The sequence below is a fragment of the Pleurodeles waltl genome, chromosome 5 (assembly GCF_031143425.1).
Source record: "Pleurodeles waltl isolate 20211129_DDA chromosome 5, aPleWal1.hap1.20221129, whole genome shotgun sequence".
Taxonomy (NCBI): domain Eukaryota; kingdom Metazoa; phylum Chordata; class Amphibia; order Caudata; family Salamandridae; genus Pleurodeles; species Pleurodeles waltl.
In genome coordinates, this window is record NC_090444.1 from 1,412,308,850 (window position 1) to 1,412,323,250 (window position 14,401).

General features: G+C 41.5%; 1 protein-coding gene across 1 annotated transcript in view; it reads right to left on the reverse strand.

Moving 5' to 3' along the window:
- LOC138296506 (CD109 antigen-like) overlaps window positions 1–14,401 on the reverse strand; it is an 827,002-nt gene that overhangs the window by 27,175 nt on the left and 785,426 nt on the right. The window lies entirely within an intron of this gene.

Consider the following 14,401-nt stretch of genomic DNA (forward strand, 5'->3'; position numbering starts at 1 on the left):
ACATGACCTTCTTGAAAACCAGACATAATTGAGAATAAAGGGCTGCCTATCCCCTAAAATGAAGAGTATCAGGTATGCAACCAGTCATTATTCAATAGTAGAGGTCTGACATAGACATTTGAGAAAGAAGGATTGTGTTAGAGCCTTAGGTATACAACCAGTTATCAATACTAGAGATCAGCTTAAGGAGATTTATTTTCTTCTTATGTGGTGCCCTGCGTTTCTGGAAGGCTGCTGTGTGCCTCACCAGACAGGCCATTAGAACATAATGCAGCAATTGTTACTGTAAGTAATCTGTTTTATGATTGTGAATGAGTAATTCCAGAGTAAGTAACACAAGGCAGCTGCTTGAGCCACTGCCAGAAGGCCACTCCATGTGGTTGCTAACAGCATCAAGTATGACTCTTTCATTTTATAAAACACCTTTCCACTGGCCTAGAATAGGTGTACTGACTTTAAGAAGAAGAACAAAGTCAAGTGCAGTCCATGTGCCCTATTGGGGGGGTAGGACAAAAATATTAGGAATCAAAACATTGTGCTTACATACTTTGCATCTAAACTACAAAAACATGGGAAAAAGTTGTGGACCAGAATATAATAAAAAACATGCAAATATATTGAAGTTACTATATCTATTATATTCAATTGAATAATACAGGTATTAAAGTATAAAATAATAATATAATTAAAAGTAAATAAAATATTTCAAAAGATGAGAAGTTTAAAAAAAATAAAAACAATATGTAAACAATTAATAACATAATTCTTAATAAAGCTAAATAAAACAATTTCCTAAAGAAATAAAATATTAAAACAATAACAAATTAAAATAAATATTTACACCTCTACCTAAGCAATAGTAGGGACAGTGCTGAACTTTAAAGGCATCAGATTTACTATTCCTACTCCAACATAAGCAAAAGTAGGGGTCACATTTACTACACTTACTAGTCCTCCTCCAATCTGAGCAACAGTAGGAAAACTGTTGGATTTTGGAGGAATCAAATGTCATATTCCCATTGCAACATAAGGAAAATTAGTGAAAGTTTTGGATTTTGAAGGGATCAGATTTACTATTCCCAGTACAAGGTAAGCAATAGTACGGAATGTGCAGGACATTGGGGGTTATGTTTTCTACTCCCACTCAAATCTAAGCAACAGTAGGGAAAGTGACTTTGGAAAGTTTAGAGTTATTATTCCCACTTCTACATAAGCAAATGTATGGAAAGCGCTGGACTTTGGAGAGGTCAGGTTTACAATTCCAAAACCAATCTAAGCAACATATGAGAATGAGTTTGTAGTTGCTAAAAAAGTATATATAACAGATGAAAATGTTAACTTCCACCACAATATTACAAATATTTTAAATCTTATCTGTCCCTACTAACCTAAAAAATAAACAGTAACAATTAAAATGAATTAAAAATGAAATATTGTAAAACTGAAATGTATTAATATCAATGTAATTATTAAACAGTTAACATTAAAACAGCTAGTCAAACCTTAAATTATCATAATCTAATTAAATAAATGGACCAAACAATTAACAATTAATTACAAATCCACAACTAATTCAAATACCATTTAATTAATTTGCATAATTAATTAAAATTACATTGCATACATTTATTATAAGTAAAACCTACAATTTACATTTTAAAAACATCCTACTCTAACACCCTTGAAACCTAGCAAGTCATTACTAAATTAACATCTAATTAAATTTGAAAAAAATAAAGAAAACTTTACAAACTATAATAAAACTAGTTAAAAACAAATATTATAATACTAATAACTTATAGTACTAAAATAACTAATATTTATAATTCTAATTATACATAATATATGATACAGCGATATTAAATAAAATGATCATATATACAACTATATTCAATAAAATGATATTAAATAACTGAAAAAAAAAAAACTCTTAACTTTGATTAAGTCCTACTATATTTTTGATGTCACAACATTTTGGCCATGATATTTGTGACCGAGAGTATTTCGTATTTGATATTTTGTGACTTACAGTATTTTGATTTTCATAATTTGGTAAACACCCAATTGAGATCTCCAGCACCAGCTCTGTCAACACAAGCACATGCCACTGTGTTTAAGAATGATGTTTTAGTAATAGAGTGTAAATATGCTCAATTGTATTAACTATTTCACAAAGCTTCCATTTGTTTCTCTCCAGTGTCTATACCTCACATGTGGCCTGGAAATATGAGAACTGTGCGTTTTTCAGTTTTTGTACAATATATGTCTGCTTGAAATTACCCAAAATATATATTTTTTTTTAAACCAGCAGCAATGCTGTTTTACAAAATGCACATGGGAAATGAGTCACAAGCTCTTAAACTTCCTTAAAGAAACCTGGAGACTATTTTCTTAATTAGCCAGCATTTAGACAGTGCAGAAGCTCCGTCTTGTCAGACCTCTCTCATTGTGAAAAATGAAACTTCATGATGATTATGCTGGACATACCACTGCCTTAGAAGTAGTGTGTTAGGCAAGGGCTGTTGCCACGGGGATCTGGTCTCATGACTTAACTTTTCACATGAGACTACTACAGTCCTTATTACACATTAGGGGAGCTTTGGTGCAGCAAAATCTGGCTAGTATTCTCACACAATAATCTGGTGATTTCAAGTTTTCTGCCTGTAATGCGGAATAACCACACAGACCCAGAGATCTGTGTCATATTTCCAATTTTCTTTCATGGTATTGGAAGGAAAGCGTCAGCCACTTTCTACCACCTCTGTGGAAGAGGAAAGTGTCAGGAAAAGGGTTTGTAGGGGTTGGAACGATGGGTCAGGGCAGGCTTGCATTTGTCCAGCGAGATCACTTTCAGGTCCATGTACTGCTGCAGAAGTGGGTCAGAGCTGTGCTGCTCCTGGCAAGTTCTACTCCTGCATCCTGGAAAAGGAAATCTCAGTACTATCTGGTCTGGAGATTATGGACCCAGTAATTGGGCCTGAATTCAGACTTAATAATGTCAGGCACTGATCCACTTGGAATTGCGTGTGGCAGAATTTCACTAGAGTTATCACCCCTGATTAATTTTGCCATGTGTAGCAAGGGCCTATGTTTGATGATCGGGCATTATAAACACTATCATATTCAGGGTGGGAAATGCCTACTACATCCATTTATTAATACACATTCACATTTTGTGACTCATTGACATGAATTTGCAACTGACTGATATTTTTACACGCATTAATGATGATATTTGTGCACCTAAGTATCACTCAGGTGTGCAAAAATCTGTGTAAATTAGTCTCTAGGTGATATACATACCACATCCTTTTCTCTGCTCCTCTCTCCACTTCTGATTATTAGATGAATCCTTATGAGGACATTTCCACTAATAGATGTGTGTAGGGAAAATAGTGACTGGAATAGAAAAATCATTTCAAAACACAAGCACAACAGCTTTCTTTGTTTTTTCATGTGCTTTAAGAAAATACATTTTATAATGACTATTATTTAGCCATATATGTATATGTGTGTATGGTAGCAGTTTTTGAATGCATTTACTTAAAGCACAAGAATGGCTGCTATATGTGTTCACACATGCATAGCAGCCATTTTCGAATGACTTTCCTTCAAAGAAAAGAAAAATCATAGAAAGATGGCTGGGGTTTCCAACTTTAAATGTATTTTCCTATGCTTTAAGATTTTTTTGATGAACTCTTTTTATTGATTTCATACAAATAGAACCATATAAAAACAATACAATGCAAAGCATATGAGACCCCTCAGATACCAACTTCTCAGGAGAGTTACTTACACAGACAGAAATATATATCAACATTAGCTTATCCAGAGGAGCATTTCAGTGGTTCCCAACACATGGTAGTATCATAATGTAACCAAATCATAATTTCATCTATAGATACCAGAATTTCATTATATCCACAGTTGTTTGCCATCATAATTGTACTCATAAGTTGACCCCATGTGTTAATCTTCAGCGTCAGTACTCATCCCATGACTTGGCTCTCCAGGATCAGTGAATCGCTCCAACAATTGTCCCCATGCCATCAAACCGGTAGGTGCACCCTCATGCATATGTACCAACCGCATATTTTGTTCTTCTGCCACTCCCCACTCCAGAATATCCTGTGTCCAGTATTCCAGCAAAGGGCTCCTAGAACTCATCCAGTCTAAAGCCACCCTGAGTTTAGTCAATATTAGAACCAGTTTTTGCCAATTTGTATGGGATTTTCCACCCCCTGGGCTGTGCCACTACCCCAAGTATGCATGTCAATGGTGTCAGTGGAATACCCAGACCCGTAGTCTTCACAACCTCTGCAACCACCTCTCCCCAGAAAAGCTGCACCCCTGCAAAGGACCATGCTAGGTGTAGGAAGAAAGTGTTTCCCTCACCACAGCGAGTATACCCGACTCCCCCAGTCGGATCAATTTTTTTAAGATGAGAAGGTGTGACATAGGTACGGTGAATAAAATTAAGGCTTAAATCTATTATTGCAGGAAACAGTACACAACACCCTGGCCTAATCGGCGTCCCCACTGGTTCCCCAACTCCGACTCCATGCCTGGCGCGATACATAGGTTGTACCTGGCATATCGTCCCAAACAGACCTATAAAATAGGGTGATTAAGTGCCTCCCATCTCCCAATTTATCAGCCCATTCAGCACCTTAGAAGTTGGTGGGGTGACCGGGAAGTCTTGCCAAACCTTGTGTGCAACACTTTCCAGCTTTGCATATTGCAGGAATTGGCCTGGACCCAAGCCAAACATATCCTATGCTTCCTGAAAGAATAAGAAGACCTTATTAGGGAATAAATCCTCCACAACAAGACATTCCCTGCTCTCCAGCTGTCCACAAACATGTGCTTATCAATATTGTGGAAAGGAGCAAGGTCCCACACCTTCAGTTCCCTGACAAACGGGTCTCACAGGGAATTCATCCCCCCATAGGGTCTTGGATTTAGGTAATGCTGCAACCGCTGCACCCACCTCCTCCACAGTGATATTGCTATCCAATTCTCTCCTGCACTCAGGGTCCAACTGCAGAAGCTAAAATCACTGCAAAAACCCCTGTATAGACCCGTCTGACATCAAGGAGCCCGTCAACGACACTGTTTGCAGGTGCTCTGCCCCCACACCTAAGATATTCCTACTTGGTGACCTGCATATCTACCGAGTTCCTAATATGTAAAATAGAGGGCTTCAGGATCCATGCCAGCAACCTGCCAGATTTATCACCCATGCAGTCTCTGATGGTAAGATCTAAGTGTTAGCTTATCCAGTGTCTCCTAACTCCTACTTACTTCCCTGTGCAAGTGAAGGTGTTCTCTTTGTGCTTCCCTTAAAAGGGATTCATGACACATACATTTGCAAGTTGCCCCTCTGATTTTTTTGAGGTCATGTTCCAATTGTCTGTGAACACTACACCTGGTGCCTATACATGCTCCTCTCACAACCAACTGGGGCATGGTCAGACAGGAACCGCCCCAAGTGCATTACCTCCATCACCTGAGCTCCTTCCAAGTCACCCAGTAGAAATCGATCTAATCAGCTATATGTGTTATGCATCTTTGAGTGACGTGTATTCTTTGCTCTCCGGCTGCAACCCTCTCCATCCATCCCATAACCCCAGATTATGAATAACCAAAGTAAGGGATCTCACCATAAAAGGCTAAGTACCCTGCTTTGGGGATGATGGTCTCTATCTCCATCCAATATACAATTGTCGTCCCCAGCCCAGACAATGGGGGAACCCACATCAGCCTCCAGAACCCCATAGACATTGTCATAAAAGGAGTTATCATCAGTGTTGGGTGCATAAGCATTGAGAATTGTAAGGAGCGAACCATCAAATGTACCTTGCAAGAGGATATATCGCCCCCCAAAATCAGCCTCACTATAGGTATGCTTAAAGGGAACACATGTGGACACCCATATCACCACTCCCCTGGCATCAGAGGAAAAGGACGCAGAAAACAACTGACCCCATCACTTCTTAGCAAGATTCTGAGACTCATCATCCATCATATGTGTTTCCTGTAAATGGGCATAGGAATGAATGCACCCTTTATCGCGTGTAATAGTCTATCACTCCCCGGACATTATATTTATCTGTTGAACCATAAAATCACTGTGTGCTCCCTCCCAGCTGCCAATCGCCCCCCACTACGTGAGTGAGAAAAGCGGTCTTGCAACCAACCCCATATCTCAATCAAGAGATTGCACTGCAAATGTGACCATCAAGTATATAAATGCATGCATAAAATAAACAAATCCCAACCCCCCTACCCACCCCGATAAACAGTAAAACAAGAAAAACAAAGCATACTGTAAATCCATATGTGTATCTTCTGCCAGGACAAACAGCGTAAACCCAGAACCCCCCCAGAAAATGAAGCCTACCACAACTGTCCCCCCACCCCGTAAGCTAAGTGTACTGTATTTATATCACTAATACATCATACCCCAGAGAAAACCAGCACCACTCCCCACAATATGATTCCTTAGGGCGCAGAGGAAAACGCCCAGCTGTGTTCACTGGTGCCAACCATGACTCCTCCAAATTAATTACATACCCTCTACCTCATACTACGTGACCAAAATACATCCACCATGTTCCATAGGATAGAGGGTTAGGAGGCAGTTCTTTAAAGGATAAATTTAGCTTGAGTCTGACACTAACTCCGCTCCCAGGTCACGTGCCTGGGTTGGGCCATCAAGGGCAGGCATCAAGCTGGGGGAGACCAACACCATTGCACCATCCTGTTGAATTTCAATGCTACTGTGGTCACCCCCCACACGACTCATTAAGATGTCCATCAGGTCCTCGTTACATTTCCTCCAGTTGGAGCTACCAGAACCACTCATTTGTCTGGAAGCAGAGCAGGCTCGACACGACCCGTCCAGAGATGCTATGTCCCACATTTACAGCCATCTCCAGACATCCTCCAGACGATCAAAAAAGTGGGGCCTGTCCCAGAAATGGCCTTATAATAACATACAACACACATTCATGGAACAAAGCTTCACTTTCACCTTTAAAAAGCCCTTCCTTGATGTGTGCACCTTGTTGGTGCATTCTAGATAAATGGAAATTTCATGATTTTCAAAAACAGCACTGACAGTTTCCCAGGCACCCCGCAGGATACAATCTTGATCCCTGTAAATCAGAATGCGGACAATAATTACCTGTGCAGGTGCTAAAGGTCGAGAAAGAGTGACCAACGCCCTGTGTGCCCACTCTATTGCAAACATAGTGGATAACTACACAGGTTGCAGCACATCTCTGATCCGTTGCTTCACAGTAGAGCCCTCTGCACGTTCTGGAAACCCAAGAAACCCAAGAAGGCAGACATTATTACGTCATGGCCTACCTTCAGCGTCCACCAGCCTTGCCTCCAGGGCTCCCGATTTATAGGTGACCTGTACCTATTGCTTTCGCAGGGTGGTGACCTCCATCTGTAACTCCACAATAGAACCCTATGCCACCCTGACCTTATCAGATACCTCCCTGAGGTCCATCTGGAAAAGATGCACCTCCATAACCACTTCCTCTATTTTCCTTTCAAGAGCCCAAAATTGCAGCAAGAAGTTCAGCACGAGAGGGCTCCTCTATGGAGGAAGGCATGATCTGTTCATCTCTCAGCCCACCCTCTCGTGTCTAGTGCTGTGAAAGAGGAGTGGAAGTGGTGTAATAGTCCATAGCGTTCCCCTGACAAGGAGCCGATTGGTTATGCTGTCCCATCATTGCACGCACCAGAAGAAGGGAGAACAGAGATTCACCCCCCACACAGAGCCAGGTACACCACACAAAGTTCAAAGGTGCACTATACCTCTCCACACTACAGCAGAGGCAGACCAAGGGTCAGCATGTCATGCAGACGTCAACAGTGTGCAGTGAGGGCAGCACTTACAGCCAATTCTGATGAAGGCACCAAAGAGTCAAGACTTCACAGTTCGCTCCACACATCCCAATATGAGACGGGAATCAGTGCTAATATAGCATCCGGCTGGCTAAGCCCTCCGTCTGGCCCTCCACTGACCAAGGTATTACAGTTCACAGTTATAGAATGCCAGCATGACATTACAGCGCCTCTTCACGCTTCAGCAACAGGATCAATCCAGATACTGGCCACAAGTGTCCTCCCAATATCCGTATATGCTTTCACCACGTCGGGCGTGCCACTCATCAGCCTCTCGCAGGCTTCATCCTGGGGGCCAACCTGGCTACACCCATCAGAGCAGGACACATTGATCTACCCTCCGCCTGACGGGCCCAAAACCACGGACCACTGGCCGGCCTGTCTGCCTGGCCCAGGTATCGCCTCTGCCCATGACCTGTGAAGTGCAAAGGGCTGTGGAACCTCCAAGTGAAGCGCAGCCCGGAACATGGGTCTACTGCTCCCCTAGCACAAGTGCCCACCAAGGAGGAAGGATGCGAGGGCAGTATCCTCTTGCATCGGGCCCACAGGGTCTTCGTCGGGCCCCACCACAGGCCCGACCTACAATGAGCTCCGTGCGTTTTTAAGGGGAGTCGTCCAGGCCACACCTCTCTCCTCCAAGAGCATGAAGAGGCCCCCTCTCCGTACAGGAATGAACATAGGATTCCCCCGCTGCTTCCTCCGAGGAAGAGTGGGCAAATGGGGCCACTTCACAGTTCCCTCCAGGCCAGCCAAACGTCAGCCTCCTTGCGGTCTCGACCTGTCACCCCTCACTGCAGGTCCATGCAACCCCCAGCTCCCCATCTCAGGGCAACAAAAGTGCTGTAGAGTCAGTAGTTCTCTGATGCCCCCTTGGGGGGAGGGGAGGTTGTCCTCAAAAAGGACAACACTGCAGTATTCTGCAGGATCAGGCCGGAGAGGTGAAGAGCTTCTTAGAAGCGAGTCCCGCCGGGCATCTTGCATGGCCAAGCCCTTGCTTTAAGAAAATTAATTCCATTTATTTTTCTTTTTTTGAAGGTGGAGCATCCGATCTGACTGCAGGTAGGTTGGTGGGGGTTGGCCATAGATGTAGCTTAAGAAGATATTACTTTACAATAATAAAAGCATAGATATTTACTGAAAAAAACAAAAGTTAAAGTAAAGTTATTCCTAAATAAGGTAGGAAGATTTTAACTTATGTAAAAACAAAAACCTTTGAAATTAACTGAAAAAAGCAAAGGTTAACATGAAGATATACCTAGGTCTTGTAATAATAAATAATAATATACACATACATACATATATTTCAGTACACAACTCTTCACCATTACAAAGAAAGAGCTCCCACTCATGCAGAAGTTCTGTTAGTTATATATTAGTGCAAAATTGGCAAAGTTACATAAAGTGTAGTGAAACCTGATGAGTTTCACTGCTTTCTCTTATCACAGGCAGATTTACATAGTCTTTACTGCCTTCTTTAAATAAAAGCATCTGTAAAAGTCCATGTCATTTCTATGTCATTTCTATATCATTTCATGGTCAAAAGAATTCTGAGAGTTTTAGTGAGTATTCAAGAAGTGCCCATCCATAAATCATAACTTTTCATAGTGCATTAAAATAATGTTTTTTCTTCATTTTAGCTGGGGTCACACATGAGACAATAGATACTTTGATAATTCACAACATCAAATGATGTTCCAAGTTGTATCCATGTTCTACATGGATGTTTTGGGACTGTGAATTTTGATGAATGTTATTCAAGGTGTCCATATAATTCATCATCATTAAGACCTTTTGGTCACAGAATTCTCCATCTGATGGTGTATTTTGATTCCAATTGGTGTAATTGCCTTTCATTGTCACCTTCTCATACTATTTTTCATATAATCAATGACATGATATTGCTTTTCTATTATTTTTTACCAGATCAATAGCATAACAATGCTTTTTTGCTAGTTCCTGTCGAGCCTCAGTTCCATGTGTTTAGCTTTTGCATAGCTCCTATAGTTGTTGGTGACAGCTCTAATGTGTTCCAATGCTCTCTTTTCCAATTCACGTGTTGTGCTGCCCATAAGATTCACGCCACCCAGACAGGTTCTAATGTAAACAACAAATTTACTTTTGTACATAATTTTTAGTACAACTAGTTTGTGCCGGTTGGGCTTGCATATTCTGCATTATTAGTTGCTTGTTTGCAAGAACTGCACTTTTAAATACAATTGTTAAGACTATTTATTGTTCCTTTGATATGGCTGTGTGCCAATCTATCTTTAATAATCATGGCTCTTTTCAGTTTTCTGAATATTTTCATTGCAAATTTCCTGACAAGATGTTTTTTGGTCTATGAAGGCCTGCTTGGATGACCTGTGCTGGTATATTCTCTTTCTGTGAATCACAAAACTGATCTTCAATTCACTGGCTGTTCTATCACAGATAATAAGCAAGTTGTCTATGAAACCCAACCACATTCTAATTTTATCTAGGAAGAAGGCATTGTTTTCTCCCCATGCTAATTCCTTTTCTCATCCTCTCATCATCAAATTGCTATAGTTTTGTGAGAAGTGAAAGCTGATAGTGGTCTCCTGTACCTGTTTGAAGGTTTCCCCATTAAACAAAACAATAATATTGTCCAGAAGTTTTTCAATTATTTCTAAAATCATCTTGTTATGGTCATGGTAGTTGAAATTTATTTTATTAAAAAAGTACTTGTCTACTTGCAATCCTGTTTGGTTTTCAATACTGGTGTAAAGTGATCCCACATTCATAGTGATCAATTTGTTGTTGTCATTCCAAGGTGTGTGATATAAATGTGTTAGTAAATCCCTGTGTCATGGAGTAATGAGAATACATTCTTAACAATTGGTGCTAAACAATAATCAATGTAGGAAGAGGTATTCTCAGAGTGATTCTTTTGGGGAAATAACTGTCACTCTGGCTGATTTTGTTTGTACATTTCAGGGGCAAAGTATATTGTTGGTGTTACTGGGTTTTTTGTTTCTAGATATTTCCACTCATCACTATCTATTAGACAGTGATCCTACCAGATTGCTAATTTCTCATCAGAAACGGTTGTAACTCTATTGAAGGATTCCCTTGTAATTTCCTGTAGTACTAGAAGTTGTTCAGTTATTTGTGGACTTCTAAGATTTATTCCTTTTGTTGTTGATCAACATATTTCAGCCCTTGACCATTGGTTTCATTTCTAACAGTGGTCATTTTCTAGTCTTTCTGGGGCTAGCCTCTCTGCCCTCACTAGGTTATCCTTAGCGTTTGTCTACTTCATCTTATTCCGGTTTGCTGCTACCACATTGTGAAAGATATCAGTCTTGTTTATTTCCCAGGAATAGTATGGGGCAATAGTGTGATTTTCTTTTGAGACCACTACAGGATGCTCTACTTTGAGTGATGTTAAGTTATTCTAATATCTCCTACTGCGTTGTTTCAACATTTGCCTCCAATTCCTTTGACTTTTGTAGTGTTTCTAGCTCATCCAGATGACAGTTGTAGATGTCTTTGGAGCAAGTAATTTTTTTAATATAAATGAACGTCTGTTCTGCACAAGCGGCACATTGATAATTTTAACAGGCAAGTACTTAATGTCCTTTGATGTATGCCCTTTTTATTTGTCACAAAGATTTTGGCCAGCTTCAGTTTCCTGGCATTTCTGTATTGATCAATTCTGGTTTGTGCACATTCAAAATGTGAGATGGGAAAAAAATGAAATAATTTTATTAATAACTGTTCTTTTGTATAATTCAGTTGTTGATTAGAGATATCAATCACATCAATGTTTTAGCTTGTATTTTATTTGGAATGTTTGCATGTCTGTCCTTTGTCCCCTTTGCTCTCTCTCCTTTGTGTGCTTTCATTTCTCTGCCTCTTCCTCTTTCTGACCCTCTGGTGGTTTCTTTTGTTTTTCTCTTGGTTCTGCTGGTGTAAAAGATAACTTTGATTCCACCCCATCTTTCTGCCTTGAAGATCCTTCCCCATCACTTGAGTGTGATTCTGATGTAGTGTCCCTGTGTTCTAGTTCCAATGACAATTAATCAATTGTCTCCTTTCCTCAAGTTGACAAATTTCCTAGCAGATGTAAAAATCCTTCCTTGCTCACACATCCATTCTGCCATGTTTACATTTCCGTTGTGTATTTTTACCTCAGTCTTATATATTTATATATATATATACACTTAAAAAATGAAAGGTTACAGAGACGTTATAGTTAGGTTCTGGAATTTGCTCAGACAAAACCAGAGAAATTTAGCATTTATAGTTAGAGTTATTTCAAGTAACTATAACTTGCAGCCTAAGGTAACTGTAACGCATGGCCCCAGCATGCACCATTTTTATATTCAATAATTTGACTGCTAATGTTTCATTAACATTTTTATTGACATTCTAAAAGTTGTCATGAGTGCTGTACTATCTGGGTAGTTAGAAGTGCATGGTGAGGGCTCAGGTTATAGTTACCTTAGGCCGCGAGTTATAGTTACTTGAAATAACTCTAACCGCTAAATTTCTCTAGTTTTGTGCAGGGAAATTCAGAGCCTAACTATAACGTTCCTGTAACCTTTTTTTTTTTAAAGTGAATTTCTATGTTTTATTAATTCTATTTCCTAACAATAACATCCCTGTAACCAATGTTTTTTCAGTGAATTCCTATAGTTTTTTTAACAGGCTGCACGGCCTGTCTCTCTGGGTGAGAGGGTGTCTCTGTGTGTGAGAGTGGGTTTGACATTGTCTGTCTGGGTGTGAGAGTAGGTGTGCAAGGGTCTATGTGGTGTGAGAGTGTCTGGGTGTAAGAGCAGATGTGAGAGGGTATCTCTGGGTGTGAGAGTGTCCCTGTGAGTGGATGTGTAAGTGTCTATTTGGGTCTGTGAGTGAGTATGTGAATGTCTAAGTGGGTCTGTGAGTGCATGCAGGAGTCTCTGAGTGGGTCTGTGAGTGAGTGCGTGAGTCTCTGAGTGGGCGGGTGAGCCTGAGGGGGTCTGCGAGTGGTTACGTGAGTCTCTGAGTGCATCTGTGAATGGGAGCGTGAGCCTGAGTGGGTCTGAGTGAGTACATGAGTCTCTGAGTGGGTCTGTGAGTGGGTCTCTGAGTGTCTGAGTGGGTCTGTGAGTGAGTACATGAGTCTCTGAGTGGGCCTGTGAGTGGGTGTGTGAGTGGATCTGTGAGTTGGTGCATGAATGTCTGAGTGGGTCTGTTAGTGGGTCCGTGAATGTCTGAGTGTATCTGAGAGTGGGTACCTGAGTGTCTAAAAGGGTCTGTGAGTGGGCGCATGCGTGTGTTTGTGAGTGGGTGTGTGTGTGTCTGTGTGGGTGAGCCTCAAGGTACCCGCGGTCCCAACTGGCTCCTAGAGGAGCCGGCATTGCTCTTCCACACAGGGAGCTGCTAAAAATACAGCTCCCTGTATGCAAAAGCAATCATTTAATCTCTTTCCTGTCCGAAAGAGATGAAACCTCTGTTTCCACTGGGCGACAGCACTTTGAAAGCTCTCGCCTGCTGGAACCAGTGTTTGCTCTGACTTGGTGGGAACTGCCAAAGCTGCTGCCAAGTCAGAGCAAACAGCTTTGTCTTGGGGGTGGGCACCCTGGGACATACCAGGAGCCGGCCCTGCTGGTCCCCAGGGCCATTATTGGTTTCACAAGGGGGGGGCCCTCCAACCTTTAATGTAGCCCTGGGGAGATGGTGGTCTCCAGGGCCGAGGGTCTGCAGTAGACCCCCTTCATCATGTTATTTCAGCCCCGGTGAAGGTGGCAGTCCCTGGGGCTGTGTGTGGGGGGTGTCATGTGGTCCCCTTAACTTGAAAACATTGACCTAGGGAGGTGGCTGTCCCCAGGGCTGTGGGGGGCCATGACGCCCCCCTACACACTTATTTGAGTGTGTCCCAGGAAGCTGGCTCCCCCTGGTGCTTTGAAAAGCCTTGGTTCCAGTGCACGACCCTCCTATTTTCACCTCTGCTATGCCCCCAGGACCTGGCCCACCAAGGGCAAACAAAAGGAAAAGCACTGGAGACCACGCTCTTTGAAAAACAAATCTCAGAAAAATCTGCAGATCCATCTGCGGATTTTTCAGAGATTTGTTTTTTTTAAATGCTTTTTAGCCCTGGCAGGGTCCCTTGGGAACCCTTGCACCCAGGCTTGGGACTCAGGTGGCCCTCCCCAGGTCACCTTTCTTTTTTGTAGGACTCGGCTGAAGCAGAGTCACAAGATGGCTGCCAACACTTCCTTGGTGAAGTGTTGGTAGACAATCAGGTCTCAGCATGAGGATCCTCATCCCTTAATATCTTTTTTTATTTTAAATGCTAATATCTCAAAAACTACTGAATGGATTTACACCAAATTACAAAAAGCACACTTTCTGCACCAGGAGTTAGCTTTCTGCCAAATTTAGTGTAATTCCGTCCAGCGGTTTGGACCGGATTCATGTACAAAATACTTATTGGAAAATGCATGGGGAAAACATGTTTTGGGACCCCACCTTT